The sequence below is a fragment of the Anastrepha obliqua genome, chromosome 1, assembly GCF_027943255.1.
Source record: "Anastrepha obliqua isolate idAnaObli1 chromosome 1, idAnaObli1_1.0, whole genome shotgun sequence".
In the NCBI taxonomy this organism is placed as follows: Eukaryota; Metazoa; Arthropoda; class Insecta; order Diptera; family Tephritidae; genus Anastrepha; species Anastrepha obliqua.
In genome coordinates, this window is record NC_072892.1 from 36,592,887 (window position 1) to 36,605,229 (window position 12,343).

A 12,343-nucleotide genomic window follows, 5' to 3' on the forward strand; every position below is an offset into this window, starting at 1 on the left:
CTTCGTAACTAAATAACTTTTAGGCCAGTACCTACAGCATGGCGCGGTAGCCGAGCTTCCGATCCAAAATCCTTGGTTCGAATCACAAGGAAAAGAAAAAATAAAAAAAATACCAGTCTAACGGTTTAGACTTGATAGAAGTGAAACCTTCCGTAAAACAAACTGAGAGAGAATAAGACGAAAGCAGCATTAGGAGCGGGATAATTATAGGTTCATTATAATATTGCTATAAAGTTCATATTTTATTTTCTTCATTTTATCATTATTCATCCTCAATGTTTTCAATTTCAACAAATGATACGAGTGGCTTATGATAGATAAAATATGATACAAATCTTTGGTTTCGATGTTGTCAAAAAAAATACCCAAACGGACCGAAGAAACAGACTTACAAATTTCTTCCATTTTCGTCTACTTGTATTCATATAAAAATGTATGGCTCCTCCCACCAAAGCTAAATGTATTAGTATATTTTTTCTTGTATTTATTCAAGGCTGAAATCCCGGCGGTACTGCAATACCGGGCCAATCCGTGGCAGAGGCGGAGCAAGCCCCTAAAACACTCCGCCCATTTCCAAAAATCAGTTTAACATTTGTTGTCCTCCGATGGAGAATATATCAGATGTTAAGCTGATAACCACACTACCTAGTCAATACATTTTAAATAATAAACCTAATAAACCTTTTGAGAATTACACTCTCACAAAAATTAATGTACGAAATGTTTATACCGATTCACTTAAACTGACTTTCAGTATCTAAACCAGTGCTGTCCATCCCAAGAATGATAGAAAGAAGATTGCGCCCATCAGAGCGTACGTGACGTCACGTTTGCAGAGTTGTGCAGTATTGCCAACCATTTGCTCTTCGCAATAAGTTTAGTGCTTTTTTATACCGAAAATGCGAAAATTTTGAAGTTTCGTGTTTGTTTCTTTTTGTTTTTAATTTAAGGCTACCGAGACTTTAGGTTGAAAAAAAAACTGTATTATTATACAAAAGAAGTTTTAAAAAGGCCACTCTGAGAAGATTTTAGTGCTAATGAAAATTTTTTACTCTTATAAAATTTGATAATTTGAAAGTGCAAATTTAATTTTTGGCTCCATTTAAGGCTATGCAAAAATATTAAATGCCCCTCTCTCAACTCTTCTTAAGATTGAAAACCTTTTTACACATTTTAAAAAGCCTTTGAATTTATTGAATGCGAATTGAAACCATAGAGGTGTAATCGTTTCTTCCGGTCATCAATCCTTAGTGAGACATAGAGCATCAAGAGGTGTATTCATAGTAAAAATAAGCAACAAAATACCAGAAAATACTTAAGAAACCATACTAACATTTTTATAAAAAGAATACCTGATCTAGTTACATAACCTCAAATATAGCAAATAACTCGTTCCCTTAACAAAAGAGTCTCGCTTAACAAAAGAAACCAATTAATTAAATTGTACATAAGCATAACACATTTATTTAAAAAAAACGCACATTCTACAGACAATTTGTCACGCATATTTTTAGTAACACAATAAAAATTTCGTGTTTTATTTTCTTTAAATGGGCATTTAGTGCGTTTTTATATCCAAAGCTAGGCAACTCTGCAGTAGCGAGAGAGAGATTTGACTGCCGAAAGCAGAAGAACACCAACAACACCGGCAATCGCGGGCAATGCCACCAGATGTTAAAAAAAAGTAAAGCTAAATAAAACTGAGTGAATTATTTAAATAATTATTAAAAAATGTATATTTTACAAAATTATAAACTTGAAATTTTAATTAGAACAGCTAGAAAAATGTCATGAAGAAAGAACTAAAACTCCGAGACAAAAAATAATAAAAATAACAAAAAAAAAATGCTAAATCAAGTTACGAAAATGGTAATCTGGCCATACTGGAGCTAAAATCACGTAACTAGTTGTCAAATTCGCTGATCGCAAAGTAACGGGACCACGATGGGTGCCATCTCATTATTCTTTGCATCATGTGTCCATCCCATACATCAATTGATGACACGTATTCTTACTCTCCATCGTTCAGTCGTTAGCAAACCAGCAACGAATAAACATCACGTTTGTCTGCGACGCTTAATGTATGCAATACAATGCCCTGTGAGAACTTTTTTATGCTAGAAAATGCCTTTGGCGACTTGCAATGCCTTTTATGTTATGTTACAAGTCGTTCAAAGGAAGCTATAGATATAATATCAAAAGGCATTTCGATTCCTCCCACAAAAATTTTCTACTCCAATCCAATATTTATTTATTTTGGTTTAAATTTCCCACTGCATGTATTCATATAAAAATTTATGGCTCTTCCCACCAAAGCTAAATGTATTAGTATATTTTTTCTTGTATTTATTCAAGGCTGAAATCCCGGCGGGACTGCAATACCGGCCCAGCAAAACCTAGCCTAGCGCGATAGCCTAGAGCGATAGCCTAGCGCGATAGCCTAGAGCGATAGCCTAGCGCGATAGCCTAGAGCGATAGCCTAGCGCGATAGCCTAGAGCGATAGCCTAGCGCGATAGCCTAGAGCGATAGCCTAGAGCGATAGCCTAGAGCGATAGCCTAGAGCGATAGCCTAGAGCGATAGCCTAGAGCGATAGCCTAGAGCGATAGCCTAGAGCGATAGCCTAGAGCGATAGCCTAGAGCGATAGCCTAGAGCGATAGCCTAGAGCGATAGCCTAGAGCGATAGCCTAGAGCGATAGCCTAGAGCGATAGCCTAGAGCGATAGCCTAGAGCGATAGCCTAGAGCGATAGCCTAGAGCGATAGCCTAGAGCGATAGCCTAGAGCGATAGCCTAGAGCGATAGCCTAGAGCGATAGCCTAGAGCGATAGCCTAGAGCGATAGCCTAGAGCGATAGCCTAGAGCGATAGCCTAGAGCGATAGCCTAGAGCGATAGCCTAGAGCGATAGCCTAGAGCGATAGCCTAGAGCGATAGCCTAGAGCGATAGCCTAGAGCGATAGCCTAGAGCGATAGCCTAGAGCGATAGCCTAGAGCGATAGCCTAGAGCGATAGCCTAGAGCGATAGCCTAGAGCGATAGCCTAGAGCGATAGCCTAGAGCGATAGCCTAGAGCGATAGCCTAGAGCGATAGCCTAGAGCGATAGCCTAGAGCGATAGCCTAGAGCGATAGCCTAGAGCGATAGCCTAGAGCGATAGCCTAGAGCGATAGCCTAGAGCGATAGCCTAGCGCGGTAACGTGACCGGTAACGTGACCGGTAACGTGACCGGTAACGTGACCGGGACTCTTCTTGCTAGGGGGTCAACCCGTGGCAGAGAAGGAGAAAGCCCCTAAAACACTCCGCCCATTTCCAAAAATCAGTTTAACATTTGTTGTCCTCCGATGGAGGATCTATCAGATGTTAAGCTGATAACCACACTACCTAGTCAATACATTTTAAATAATAAACCTAATAAACCTTTTGAGAATTACACGCTCACAGAAATTATTTATATCAACATATAATATAACGCTTCGTAACTAAATAACTTTTAGGCCAGTACCTACAGCATGGCGCGGTAGCCGAGCTTCCGATCCAAAATCCTTGGTTCGAATCACAAGGAAAAGAAAAAATAAAAAAAATACCAGTCTAACGGTTTAGACTTGATAGAAGTGAAACCTTCCGTAAAACAAACTGAGAGAGAATAAGACGAAAGCAGCATTAGGAGCGGGATAATTATAGGTTCATTATAATATTGCTATAAAGTTCATATTTTATTTTCTTCATTTTATCATTATTCATCCTCAATGTTTTCAATTTCAACAAATGATACGAGTGGCTTATGATAGATAAAATATGATACAAATCTTTGGTTTCGATGTTGTCAAAAAAAATACCCAAACGGACCGAAGAAACAGACTTACAAATTTCTTCCATTTTCGTCTACTTGTATTCATATAAAAATGTATGGCTCCTCCCACCAAAGCTAAATGTATTAGTATATTTTTTCTTGTATTTATTCAAGGCTGAAATCCCGGCGGTACTGCAATACCGGGCCAATCCGTGGCAGAGGCGGAGCAAGCCCCTAAAACACTCCGCCCATTTCCAAAAATCAGTTTAACATTTGTTGTCCTCCGATGGAGAATATATCAGATGTTAAGCTGATAACCACACTACCTAGTCAATACATTTTAAATAATAAACCTAATAAACCTTTTGAGAATTACACTCTCACAAAAATTAATGTACGAAATGTTTATACCGATTCACTTAAACTGACTTTCAGTATCTAAACCAGTGCTGTCCATCCCAAGAATGATAGAAAGAAGATTGCGCCCATCAGAGCGTACGTGACGTCACGTTTGCAGAGTTGTGCAGTATTGCCAACCATTTGCTCTTCGCAATAAGTTTAGTGCTTTTTTATACCGAAAATGCGAAAATTTTGAAGTTTCGTGTTTGTTTCTTTTTGTTTTTAATTTAAGGCTACCGAGACTTTAGGTTGAAAAAAAAACTGTATTATTATACAAAAGAAGTTTTAAAAAGGCCACTCTGAGAAGATTTTAGTGCTAATGAAAATTTTTTACTCTTATAAAATTTGATAATTTGAAAGTGCAAATTTAATTTTTGGCTCCATTTAAGGCTATGCAAAAATATTAAATGCCCCTCTCTCAACTCTTCTTAAGATTGAAAACCTTTTTACACATTTTAAAAAGCCTTTGAATTTATTGAATGCGAATTGAAACCATAGAGGTGTAATCGTTTCTTCCGGTCATCAATCCTTAGTGAGACATAGAGCATCAAGAGGTGTATTCATAGTAAAAATAAGCAACAAAATACCAGAAAATACTTAAGAAACCATACTAACATTTTTATAAAAAGAATACCTGATCTAGTTACATAACCTCAAATATAGCAAATAACTCGTTCCCTTAACAAAAGAGTCTCGCTTAACAAAAGAAACCAATTAATTAAATTGTACATAAGCATAACACATTTATTTAAAAAAAACGCACATTCTACAGACAATTTGTCACGCATATTTTTAGTAACACAATAAAAATTTCGTGTTTTATTTTCTTTAAATGGGCATTTAGTGCGTTTTTATATCCAAAGCTAGGCAACTCTGCAGTAGCGAGAGAGAGATTTGACTGCCGAAAGCAGAAGAACACCAACAACACCGGCAATCGCGGGCAATGCCACCAGATGTTAAAAAAAAGTAAAGCTAAATAAAACTGAGTGAATTATTTAAATAATTATTAAAAAATGTATATTTTACAAAATTATAAACTTGAAATTTTAATTAGAACAGCTAGAAAAATGTCATGAAGAAAGAACTAAAACTCCGAGACAAAAAATAATAAAAATAACAAAAAAAAAATGCTAAATCAAGTTACGAAAATGGTAATCTGGCCATACTGGAGCTAAAATCACGTAACTAGTTGTCAAATTCGCTGATCGCAAAGTAACGGGACCACGATGGGCGCCATCTCATTATTCTTTGCATCATGTGTCCATCCCATACATCAATTGATGACACGTATTCTTACTCTCCATCGTTCAGTCGTTAGCAAACCAGCAACGAATAAACATCACGTTTGTCTGCGACGCTTAATGTATGCAATACAATGCCCTGTGAGAACTTTTTTATGCTAGAAAATGCCTTTGGCGACTTGCAATGCCTTTTATGTTATGTTACAAGTCGTTCAAAGGAAGCTATAGATATAATATCAAAAGGCATTTCGATTCCTCCCACAAAAATTTTCTACTCCAATCCAATATTTATTTATTTTGGTTTAAATTTCCCACTGCATGTATTCATATAAAAATTTATGGCTCTTCCCACCAAAGCTAAATGTATTAGTATATTTTTTCTTGTATTTATTCAAGGCTGAAATCCCGGCGGGACTGCAATACCGGCCCAGCAAAACCTGCGTGACCGAAGCTCTAACACAATTACACTTTTTTATATGTTACAAACACATATGCACTCGTATTTCTTTGGAAATCGACTTTTTTTTTATGCTCCGTCCCCTTTGGAAAAGGTGTAAGCAGTAAGCAAACTTCATTCATATATTTTTTCTCATTTTTGCATCAATAGAAAAAAAAAAAAAAAAAACGGCAAGTGGCTGTCAAAGCAATAAGTCAAAAAGATATCTTTTCTCTCTTTTTGATATCAAAGTAGGCCGAGAATCAAATTGTCAACCTTTGGCAAATATGTAAACAGTAAGCAAATTTCATTCATATATTTTACCTCATTTTTAAATCAGTCAAAGTAAACAAGCGCCGTAGCCGAGTGGTGGGTTGGTGCGTGACTGCTATTCAAAATTCACAGAGAAAACGTCAGTTCGAATCTCGGTGAAAGCAAAATTAATAAAAACATTTTTTAATAGCGGTCGCCCATCAGCAGGCAATGGCAAAACACCGAGTGTATTTCTACCATGAAAAAAATTTGCTCATAAACATATCATAAAACAAAATGAAATAAATGTATAAAAAAAAAAAATTTTTTTGTGATTCGAACCAAGGATTTCGGATCGGAAGCCCACATTGCTAGCCGCTGGGCTATCGCGCTGTGCTGTCGCCGCTGGCCTAAAAGTTATTTTACATTACATTAACGTGACCGGTAACGTGACCGGTAACGTGACCGTAATGTAAAATATCGCGATAGCCTAGCGCGATAGCCTAGCGCGATAGCCTAGCGCGATAGCCTAGCGCGATAGCCTAGCGCGATAGCCTAGCGCGATAGCCTAGCGCGATAGCCTAGCGCGATAGCCTAGCGCGATAGCCTAGCGCGATAGCCTAGCGCGATAGCCTAGCGCGATAGCCTAGCGCGATAGCCTAGCGCGATAGCCTAGCGCGATAGCCTAGCGCGATAGCCTAGCGCGATAGCCTAGCGCGATAGCCTAGCGCGATAGCCTAGCGCGATAGCCTAGCGCGATAGCCTAGCGCGATAGCCTAGCGCGATAGCCTAGCGCGATAGCCTAGCGCGATAGCCTAGCGCGATAGCCTAGCGCGATAGCCTAGCGCGATAGCCTAGCGCGATAGCCTAGCGCGATAGCCTAGCGCGATAGCCTAGCGCGATAGCCTAGCGCGATAGCCTAGCGCGATAGCCTAGCGCGATAGCCTAGCGCGATAGCCTAGCGCGATAGCCTAGCGCGATAGCCTAGCGCGATAGCCTAGCGCGATAGCCTAGCGCGATAGCCTAGCGCGATAGCCTAGCGCGATAGCCTAGCGCGATAGCCTAGCGCGATAGCCTAGCGCGATAGCCTAGCGCGATAGCCTAGCGCGATAGCCTAGCGCGATAGCCTAGCGCGATAGCCTAGCGCGATAGCCTAGCGCGATAGCCTAGCGCGATAGCCTAGCGCGATAGCCTAGCGCGATAGCCTAGCGCGATAGCCTAGCGCGATAGCCTAGCGCGATAGCCTAGCGCGATAGCCTAGCGCGATAGCCTAGCGCGATAGCCTAGCGCGATAGCCTAGCGCGATAGCCTAGCGCGATAGCCTAGCGCGATAGCCTAGCGCGGTAACGTGACCGGTAACGTGACCGGTAACGTGACCGGGACTCTTCTTGCTAGGGGGTCAACCCGTGGCAGAGAAGGAGAAAGCCCCTAAAACACTCCGCCCATTTCCAAAAATCAGTTTAACATTTGTTGTCCTCCGATGGAGGATATATCAGATGTTAAGCTGATAACCACACTACCTAGTCAATACATTTTAAATAATAAACCTAATAAACCTTTTGAGAATTACACGCTCACAAAAATTATTTATATCAATATATAATATAACGCTTCGTAACTAAATAACTTTTAGGCCAGTTCCTACAGCATGGCGCGGTAGCCGAGCGACTAGCAATGTGAGCTTCCGATCCAAAATCCTTGGTTCGAATCACAAGGAAAAGAAAAAATAAAAAAAATACCAGTCTAACGGTTTAGACTTGATAGAAGTGAAACCTTCCGTAAAACAAACTGAGAGAGAATAAGACGAAAGCAGCATTAGGAGCGGGATAATTATAGGTTCATTATAATATTGCTATAAAGTTCATATTTTATTTTCTTCATTTTATCATTATTCATCCTCAATGTTTTCAATTTCAACAAATGATACGAGGGGCTTATGATAGATAAAATATGATACAAATCTTTGGTTACGATGTTGTCAAAAAAAATACCCAAACGGACCCAAGAAACAGACTTACAAATTTCTTCCATTTTCGTCTACTTGTATTCATATAAAAATTTATGGCTCCTCCCACCAAAGCTAAATGTATTAGTATATTTTTTCTTGTATTTATTCAAGGCTGAAATCCCGGCGGTACTGCAATACCGGGCCAATCCGTGGCAGAGGCGGAGCAAGCCCCTAAAACACTCCGCCCATTTCCAAAAATCAGTTTAACATTTGTTGTCCTCCGATGGAGAATATATCAGATGTTAAGCTGATAACCACACTACCTAGTCAATACATTTTAAATAATAAACCTAATAAACCTTTTGAGAATTACACTCTCACAAAAATTAATGTACGAAATGTTTATACCGATCAACTTAAACTGACTTTCAGTATTTAAACCAGTGCTGTCCATCCCAAGAATGATAGAAAGAAGATTGCGCCCATCAGAGCGTACGTGACGTCACGTTTGCAGAGTTGTGCAGTATTGCCAACCATTTGCTCTTCGCAATAAGTTTAGTGCTTTTTTATACCGAAAATGCGAAAATTTTGAAGTTTCGTGTTTGTTTCTTTTTGTTTTTAATTTAAGGCTACCGAGACTTTAGGTTGAAAAAAAAACTGTATTATTATACAAAAGAAGTTTTAAAAAGGCCACTCTGAGAAGATTTTAGTGCTAATGAAAATTTTTTACTCTTATAAAATTTGATAATTTGAAAGTGCAAATTTAATTTTTGGCTCCATTTAAGGCTATGCAAAAATATTAAATGCCCCTCTCTCAACTCTTCTTAAGATTGAAAACCTTTTTACACATTTTAAAAAGCCTTTGAATTTATTGAATGCGAATTGAAACCATAGAGGTGTAATCGTTTCTTCCGGTCATCAATCCTTAGTGAGACATAGAGCATCAAGAGGTGTATTCATAGTAAAAATAAGCAACAAAATACCAGAAAATACTTAAGAAACCATACTAACATTTTTATAAAAAGAATACCTGATCTAGTTACATAACCTCAAATATAGCAAATAACTCGTTCCCTTAACAAAAGAGTCTCGCTTAACAAAAGAAACCAATTAATTAAATTGTACATAAGCATAACACATTTATTTAAAAAAAACGCACATTCTACAGACAATTTGTCACGCATATTTTTAGTAACACAATAAAAATTTCGTGTTTTATTTTCTTTAAATGGGCATTTAGTGCGTTTTTATATCCAAAGCTAGGCAACTCTGCAGTAGCGAGAGAGAGATTTGACTGCCGAAAGCAGAAGAACACCAACAACACCGGCAATCGCGGGCAATGCCACCAGATGTTAAAAAAAAGTAAAGCTAAATAAAACTGAGTGAATTATTTAAATAATTATTAAAAAATGTATATTTTACAAAATTATAAACTTGAAATTTTAATTAGAACAGCTAGAAAAACGTCATGAAGAAAGAACTAAAACTCCGAGACAAAAAATAATAAAAATAACAAAAAAAAAATGCTAAATCAAGTTACGAAAATGGTAATCTGGCCATACTGGAGCTAAAATCACGTAACTAGTTGTCAAATTCGCTGATCGCAAAGTAACGGGACCACGATGGGCGCCATCTCATTATTCTTTGCATCATGTGTCCATCCCATACATCAATTGATGACACGTATTCTTACTCTCCATCGTTCAGTCGTTAGCAAACCAGCAACGAATAAACATCACGTTTGTCTGCGACGCTTAATGTATGCAATACAATGCCCTGTGAGAACTTTTTTATGCTAGAAAATGCCTTTGGCGACTTGCAATGCCTTTTATGTTATGTTACAAGTCGTTCAAAGGAAGCTATAGATATAATATCAAAAGGCATTTCGATTCCTCCCACAAAAATTTTCTACTCCAATCCAATATTTATTTATTTTGGTTTAAATTTCCCACTGCATGTATTCATATAAAAATTTATGGCTCTTCCCACCAAAGCTAAATGTATTAGTATATTTTTTCTTGTATTTATTCAAGGCTGAAATCCCGGCGGTACTGCAATACCGGCCCAGCAAAACCTAGCCTAGCGCGATAGCCTAGAGCGATAGCCTAGAGCGATAGCCTAGCGCGATAGCCTAGCGCGATAGCCTAGAGCGATAGCCTAGCGCGATAGCCTAGAGCGATAGCCTAGCGCGATAGCCTAGAGCGATAGCCTAGCGCGATAGCCTAGAGCGATAGCCTAGCGCGATAGCCTAGCGCGATAGCCTAGCGCGATAGCCTAGCGCGATAGCCTAGCGCGATAGCCTAGCGCGATAGCCTAGCGCGATAGCCTAGCGCGATAGCCTAGCGCGATAGCCTAGCGCGATAGCCTAGCGCGATAGCCTAGCGCGATAGCCTAGCGCGATAGCCTAGCGCGATAGCCTAGCGCGATAGCCTAGCGCGATAGCCTAGCGCGATAGCCTAGCGCGATAGCCTAGCGCGATAGCCTAGCGCGATAGCCTAGCGCGATAGCCTAGCGCGATAGCCTAGCGCGATAGCCTAGCGCGATAGCCTAGCGCGATAGCCTAGCGCGATAGCCTAGCGCGATAGCCTAGCGCGATAGCCTAGCGCGATAGCCTAGCGCGATAGCCTAGCGCGATAGCCTAGCGCGATAGCCTAGCGCGATAGCCTAGCGCGATAGCCTAGCGCGATAGCCTAGCGCGATAGCCTAGCGCGATAGCCTAGCGCGATAGCCTAGCGCGATAGCCTAGCGCGATAGCCTAGCGCGATAGCCTAGCGCGATAGCCTAGCGCGATAGCCTAGCGCGATAGCCTAGCGCGATAGCCTAGCGCGATAGCCTAGCGCGATAGCCTAGCGCGATAGCCTAGCGCGATAGCCTAGCGCGATAGCCTAGCGCGATAGCCTAGCGCGATAGCCTAGCGCGATAGCCTAGCGCGATAGCCTAGCGCGATAGCCTAGCGCGATAGCCTAGCGCGATAGCCTAGCGCGATAGCCTAGCGCGATAGCCTAGCGCGATAGCCTAGCGCGATAGCCTAGCGCGATAGCCTAGCGCGATAGCCTAGCGCGATAGCCTAGCGCGATAGCCTAGCGCGATAGCCTAGCGCGATAGCCTAGCGCGATAGCCTAGAGCGATAGCCTAGCGCGGTAACGTGACCGGTAACGTGACCGGTAACGTGACCGGTAACGTGACCGGGACTCTTCTTGCTAGGGGGTCAACCCGTGGCAGAGAAGGAGAAAGCCCCTAAAACACTCCGCCCATTTCCAAAAATCAGTTTAACATTTGTTGTCCTCCGATGGAGGATCTATCAGATGTTAAGCTGATAACCACACTACCTAGTCAATACATTTTAAATAATAAACCTAATAAACCTTTTGAGAATTACACGCTCACAGAAATTATTTATATCAACATATAATATAACGCTTCGTAACTAAATAACTTTTAGGCCAGTACCTACAGCATGGCGCGGTAGCCGAGCTTCCGATCCAAAATCCTTGGTTCGAATCACAAGGAAAAGAAAAAATAAAAAAAATACCAGTCTAACGGTTTAGACTTGATAGAAGTGAAACCTTCCGTAAAACAAACTGAGAGAGAATAAGACGAAAGCAGCATTAGGAGCGGGATAATTATAGGTTCATTATAATATTGCTATAAAGTTCATATTTTATTTTCTTCATTTTATCATTATTCATCCTCAATGTTTTCAATTTCAACAAATGATACGAGTGGCTTATGATAGATAAAATATGATACAAATCTTTGGTTTCGATGTTGTCAAAAAAAATACCCAAACGGACCGAAGAAACAGACTTACAAATTTCTTCCATTTTCGTCTACTTGTATTCATATAAAAATTTATGGCTCCTCCCACCAAAGCTAAATGTATTAGTATATTTTTTCTTGTATTTATTCAAGGCTGAAATCCCGGCGGTACTGCAATACCGGGCCAATCCGTGGCAGAGGCGGAGCAAGCCCCTAAAACACTCCGCCCATTTCCAAAAATCAGTTTAACATTTGTTGTCCTCCGATGGAGAATATATCAGATGTTAAGCTGATAACCACACTACCTAGTCAATACATTTTAAATAATAAACCTAATAAACCTTTTGAGAATTACACTCTCACAAAAATTAATGTACGAAATGTTTATACCGATTCACTTAAACTGACTTTCAGTATCTAAACCAGTGCTGTCCATCCCAAGAATGATAGAAAGAAGATTGCGCCCATCAGAGCGTACGTGACGTCACGTTTGCAGAGTTGTGCAGTATTGCCAACCATTT

At 40.1% G+C, this 12,343-nt stretch overlaps 7 pseudogenes; all 7 read right to left on the reverse strand.

Moving 5' to 3' along the window:
* Positions 1–484: 484 nt before the first annotated feature.
* On the reverse strand, positions 485–668 carry LOC129236531 (U2 spliceosomal RNA; annotated as a pseudogene).
* Positions 669–3,247: 2,579 nt separating this feature from the next.
* On the reverse strand, positions 3,248–3,401 carry LOC129236615 (U2 spliceosomal RNA; annotated as a pseudogene).
* Positions 3,402–3,952: 551 nt separating this feature from the next.
* Positions 3,953–4,136, reverse strand: LOC129236532 (U2 spliceosomal RNA; annotated as a pseudogene).
* Positions 4,137–7,504: 3,368 nt separating this feature from the next.
* On the reverse strand, positions 7,505–7,658 carry LOC129236610 (U2 spliceosomal RNA; annotated as a pseudogene).
* A 567-nt stretch (positions 7,659–8,225) lies between these two features.
* Positions 8,226–8,409, reverse strand: LOC129236533 (U2 spliceosomal RNA; annotated as a pseudogene).
* A 2,852-nt stretch (positions 8,410–11,261) lies between these two features.
* LOC129236616 (U2 spliceosomal RNA) lies at positions 11,262–11,415 on the reverse strand (annotated as a pseudogene).
* Positions 11,416–11,966: 551 nt separating this feature from the next.
* LOC129236534 (U2 spliceosomal RNA) lies at positions 11,967–12,150 on the reverse strand (annotated as a pseudogene).
* Between the last annotated feature and the right edge of the window lie 193 nt (positions 12,151–12,343).